Source organism: Notamacropus eugenii, chromosome 7 (genome assembly GCF_028372415.1).
Source record: "Notamacropus eugenii isolate mMacEug1 chromosome 7, mMacEug1.pri_v2, whole genome shotgun sequence".
In the NCBI taxonomy this organism is placed as follows: domain Eukaryota; kingdom Metazoa; phylum Chordata; class Mammalia; order Diprotodontia; family Macropodidae; genus Notamacropus; species Notamacropus eugenii.
In genome coordinates, this window is record NC_092878.1 from 27350366 (window position 1) to 27356528 (window position 6163).

Here is a 6163-nt window from a genome sequence, read left to right on the forward strand (position 1 = left end):
AGCATGGAAAAATGTACCTGCTGAATATATGAAGAAGGAAAGAGTTTATGACCAAACAAGGCATAGAGAGGATCATGGGAAATAAAATAGGTAATTTTGATTACATGAAATTAAAAAGAGTTTGCATGAACAAAACTAATGCAGCCAAAATTAGAAGGGAAACCAGGAAAGTGGGAAAAAAATTTTACATCAAGTTTCTCTGATAAAGGCCTCATTTCTCAAACATAGAAGGAACTGAGCCAAACTTACAAAAATGATTCATTTCCCAGTTGATAAATGATCACAGGATATGAACAGGCAATTTCCAGAAGAAATCAAAGCGATCAATAGTCACAAGAATAAATACTAAATCACTACTGATTAGAGAAATGCAAATTAAAATATCTCACACCTCTCAGATTGGCTAACATGACAAAAAAAGAAAATGACAGATGCTGGAGGGAATATGGAAAAATTGGGACACTAACAAAGTTGGTGGACTTGTGACTTAGTCCAACCATTCTGGAGAACAATTTGCAACTATGCCCAAAGAGTTGTAAAACTCTGCATACACATGGACCTAGAAATACCACTACTAGGTCTGTATCCCAAAGAAATCAAAGAAAAGGGAAAAGGACCTATTTGTACAAAAATATTTATAGTAACTCTTCTTGTGGTGGCAAAGAATTGGAAATTGAGGGGATGCTCATTAGTTGGGGAGTGGCTACACAAACTGCTATAAAGTTGTGATGGAATACTGTTGTTCTATAAGAAATGATGTGATGATTTCACAAAAGTCTGAGAAGACTTAAACGAATTCATGGAAAGTGAAGTGAGCAGAACCAGTAGAACACTGTATACAGTAACAGCAATATTTCAAGGATGACCAACTGTGAAAGACTTAGCTACTTGGATCAAGACAATGATCCAAGACAATTCCAAAGGACATATGATGAAAAATGCTATCCACCTCCAGAGAAAGAACTGATATACTCTGAAAGCATATTGAAGCATAGGTTTTTAAATTTTCCTTATTTTATTTTTTGTCTGTTTTGTAACATAGTTAATATAGAAATGTTTTGTAAGACTTCACATGTATAATTGATAACACATTTCTTGCCTTTTCAAGGGGTGGAGGAGAGAATATGAAATTCATTTTTTAAAAAAATGAATATTAAACATTTTTCCATGTAATATGGAAATATTTAATAAAATAAATGAAAATATATTTTAAAAATGAAGAAATGGGATAAACAAAGCGGGTGGGTAAGAGCTACACTGTACAATAAGATGGTATAATCTTTGGAGGAAATCCAAGAACAAGAGACATAAAACATGACAGCGCATTTAGGTGAAGATTAAGAGAGAAAAAATAGAAGTGATTTTTGTCTTTGGAGTATACTATGGACCACCTAAACAGAAAGAGAAAATAGATGAGGAATGCAGGGAACATCTCAACCTTGGAACAGACCTGATATAAGAGCAACAGACTTCAGTAATCTAGAGATGCGGATTTAGGGTTCACTCTGTCAAAAATGGAGCAGCTAACAATTTCATGACTTCGTATTCCTGATAATTTCATCCTTCAAAAAGTGGAGAAAACAATATATGAAAATGTTATTCTGAATCTAATTCTAACTGAGAAGAACTAGTTTCAGGATAGAAATGATGGAAATTGGGAAGGGAGGGAGGTTGAAGAAAGTGGCCATTCCCTCCTGAAGTTTGTGACAGAGGAACCTGACAATTTTAAGAAAATAGATTTTAAAGGATTTAGGATAGGTCAAATTCTTGTAGTGAAATGATTTATTATAGTGGCCATGTGACCCATGCAAATAGGAGTGTGTATGTAAAGAGTAATAATGTTCCTAGCAGAGTGTTATAGCAGTATACTAGAGAGTGTTATAATGATATGTGGATGCTGGGTGATGCCTGAGGTAAGATTGGCCAGTATCCCAACACCAGGGCAGGCTGCCGAACAGATACCCTGCTGGATTAGCTGAAGTCTGTAGGCCCTAATGGCAACTGGCTACCCCATAAGACTGATGCATGTGCCCCACATAATATGTTAATGAGGCAACCCTAAGGTGGCACCAATAAGAGATATACTAGGACTGCCCCCAAGGTGAAAGTATAAAAGGGGCCCCAGAGCCCCAAGTACTGCCTAGCCATGAAAGACCCATGCTTTCATCCATCATCCAGTGCTCCCAGAACATGTCCTCTTATGTTCTCATTGTAGTGTTCAATAAAGTATGTGAGCATTTCACTTCTGTCATCTCTACTGGGCAATCTTCCTGGAAAAAAATCTAGAAAACTAGGATTTTGCCCCAGCCCTGACAGAACCCCACCCTGAGACCCTTCCTTAGCTTACAAGTCAGATACCCAGGCTTGAACTAGAGGGCAGCAGTCACACTTTTCACAGGGGAGCATGGCACTATGAGTCCATGGGTAGAAAACAAGGGCCACGATCAGACCCTGTGCCCCTTGACAGGAATACCCTGACAGAACAACTTTAGCAGTAGGGCAAGAGGAGCACTTGGGGCCTGGAACAGGCCCTGAAACAGTCAGGACAGAGACTGCTGGAGGCAGGTAGAGATGTGTGAAGCCCCATCATAGAGGGTTTCTGTACCTCCTGGCTTTGAGGTTTTCTTTGTTATTGCCAGTGGTGAAAGGGGGAGAGGGCACCAGCACAGCAGTGACAGAAAAGCGAGGCTAATAAGTCTTGTGGCATGATGAGACTCCCTGAGTCATCTCGGATACCACACAGGAGAAAGCAACCAGGCAGTGAAGGCCTAAAGCTGCTGAGGGTAGGAGATATTTCACCTACCCCATGAGAGCTGGAGTAAGTGACTCAAGGGCACTATCATGGAGATCAGGGGAAGTCACTTGTTCACAGGCCTCAGGAAGGGAGGGCACAAGGACTGACTAAGGGCACCAATCAGGCCACTAATGAAGCCATTTATTTGCAAGTCTCAGGCTGCCTGAGTCAATTTCCATTTTCGAAGGAGTAAAGTGACTTGTTGATGCCACCTCAAGTAAGCCAACTGGCGGATAAGAGAAAAGAAAAGATGAAGGGAACAAAAGCCATTTGTAACCTCAGGCCCTCTAGAGGTGGCACAGAATCCCAGAGAGGCAAGTCTGCTGATGAAGCTTCATCCAACTGGGCTAGCATAGACTCTAAGCCCTGTGCTGAGGGCCAACCAGCCCAGAGGGGCCAGAGATTGCACGGTAGAGTCCCTAGCATTAGTATGGCACTCACCCCAGACAAGGAAGCACTTGTGGGTTTAGGAAGAGAGTGGAGTCATGGGTAAGGTCTGCCTATGACATGCCTCTGTTGCTGCTTGTGCTGTTGCCACAAAAAAGTCCCAGTCCCCAGGGTTATCAGTGACCCAGCATGTAGTGCCAGCAGGTGCCAACTCATCTCCAGGTGCCTGTACTTGTCCCACATGGTCACTACTTCCTGAGGAATATGGTTCTCTGGAAATAAAAGAAGTAAAATGACTATAACAGGGAGTCGATACACTGATAAAGAGAAAGTTAAGAGTATCTAGTTTCCCTTGCTGAAGTAAAGTCATTTGGCCCAGATGAACTACATCCATGAGTATTGAAAGAACTGGCAGATATGATTGCTAAACCACTATCAGGAATATCTGAAAAATTACATAAAAAAACAAAAGATGTCACAGGCCTAGAGAATGACAAATATTCCAGTTTTCAAAACAGAGAAGAAAATAGTCTGTAAACTAAAGGCCAGGGAACTTGATGGAAAACTCTTGCTCATTAAAGTGATAGTGAACATCTAGCAAAAGAAAAAGTAGTTATAAAGAGCCAGAATGGCTTCATCAAGGACAGGTCACATCAGATGTTTATTTGGTTTATTTTACAGGACTATTAAAGATTTTAACAAATCTTCTGATAAATTACTTCATAGTATTCTTGGAGAGAAGACGGAGAAATGGTCACTAGATAATAAATAGATGGACAGACTAGAGTCCTTAAAGATTCAACATCAATGTGACAGGAAGTCAAAGTAAAATATCTGAGAGTTCTGTGCTTGGCCTTGTGCTGCTTTACCAATTTTATCAGACACTTAAGTAAAGGCATGGATGGCATACTAATCAAATTTGCAAATGACACAAAGCTGGAAGGATAGCTAAACATACTGGATAAGAGTCAGGATCCAAAAAGATCTTTACTGGTTAGAACACTGGGCTAATTCTAATAAGACAAAATTCAGTAGGGATGAATGTAGAGTCACGCGGGTACAAAAAAATATATTTCACAAATACTAGATCAGGGAAGGATCAGACAGCAGTTCTGGAAAAAAAAATCTGGGAGTTTTAGTAGGCTATATGCTCAAGATGAGTCAGCAGTGAGATGTGGGAGACAAAATAGCTAATACTACGTTAAGCTACATTCAGAGAGATATAGTTTCCAAGAATAGGGATGGGATAATCCTACTGAACCTAATGAATGAAAAAATATTTATTAAACACTCAGTATGTTCCAAGTACTATGCTAATTTCTGGAGACAGAAATACAAAATACAAAAAATGAAGGTCCCTTTCCTCAAGGAGTTTGTATTGTAGAATAACAGAAGACCCCACATATAGGAAGAGGAAAGCAGAGAGGGAGTTTTGGTCTGAGAAGTCACTAGTTTGTGAGTGGAGCCAAAGGACTTTTCAAGAACGCTGATTAATTTTCAAGAAAGTTGATTAATTACTGAACCCAGATCTACAGGTTAAAAAGAAGAGTGAAAAGAAAGGTACACAACAAAGGGAGGCATAGCATGAAGACAGCAAGAAAGCAACACAGAAAAATTTAACCAGTCAGGAGCCCAAGGCTCCAGAGCAGGAGATGCAGCCCCAGTCAATGGATCACTAGCCAAGATGAGGTTCAGGTCTCATTTGATGTATTATGCTCAGGAAGAAAAACATTCTAAGAATCAATGGACCTGAGCCTGCAGGTGGAGATGAGGAGGCACATTTGACCACACTAAGGAATGAAGAGGTAGATAAAAAAGATATCTTGTGATGTACAGTGAGCTATCACCCTCTCTTTACTCCCTTTTCCCTAATCCCTTAGCTATCAACCAAGTTCAGGTCCCTATCTTGTTTCACTTGGACTATTGCAATAACCTCTTAATTTGTTTCTTGAGCTCCACTCTCTACCCCTTTCCATCCACCCTCAACACAGCTGCCAAATTAATATTCCTAAAGCACAACTGTGATCACATCACTTTCCTAAAAGACCCTTGTCATCCTGACGATTAAAAAAAAAACAAGCCGATACCAAACAACACAAACAAAAAGACCAAAGGGCCCTTAAAACTCGCCAGATGTTTCCAACCAACATTTCCAGTCTTCCACATTGCCACCCCTTCTATTCTGCCTTCCAATGAAACTGGCCTCCTTTCTGTTCTCTAGACAAGCCCAACTGCCCCCTCCACACATTTTCACAAGCTGCTCCATGGGGCTTGGGCTGCTCTTCCTCCTCATCCGCCCCTGGAAAGCCTGGCTTTTTTGACCTCTCCCCATACTCCAACCCTTGGCCTTCGCCACAATGCTAGTTACTTTGTACATAGCATATATTTATTTGTACGTAACACCTTCCAGTAGACTATGAACCTCCCAAAGACAGAGACTATTTTGTTTTTAATTTATATACTGAGGACAGGTTGTCCAGAACATAGTAGGCACTTAATAAAATAACTAAAGGGTAACGTTTTTATTTGTTATGTTACAAACATTTTACATCCATTCAGTTGCAAAGTCCTACCAATGCTACGTCAGCATCATAACATTGACCATCTGTTCCCTTCTCCACTCCCACCATCACGACCTCTGCTCAGACTCTAATTGTTCCTAATGGACCTAAATATTTTGTATATATCCTAGATTTACCTATTTTTAAATGCTTTTATGTATCTTTTGCTTCACATCATCCATTTTTTTCCTTTATAGTTTTCACCCAGAAAGTTATCATTTATAACAAAGAATTATAAAAAGATTATGTAAAACGAAAAGGTTTCTGTAGTAATTAAACTAAGGCCCTTGGGATAAGAAGAGAATATGATGACTTGGGGAGAAAAAGTCTGCATAAAATATCTCTAATAAAGCCCTGCGACTCAAGATACATAGACAACTAACAAATAAAAGATCAAAAGTCATTCCCCAATAAATAAAAA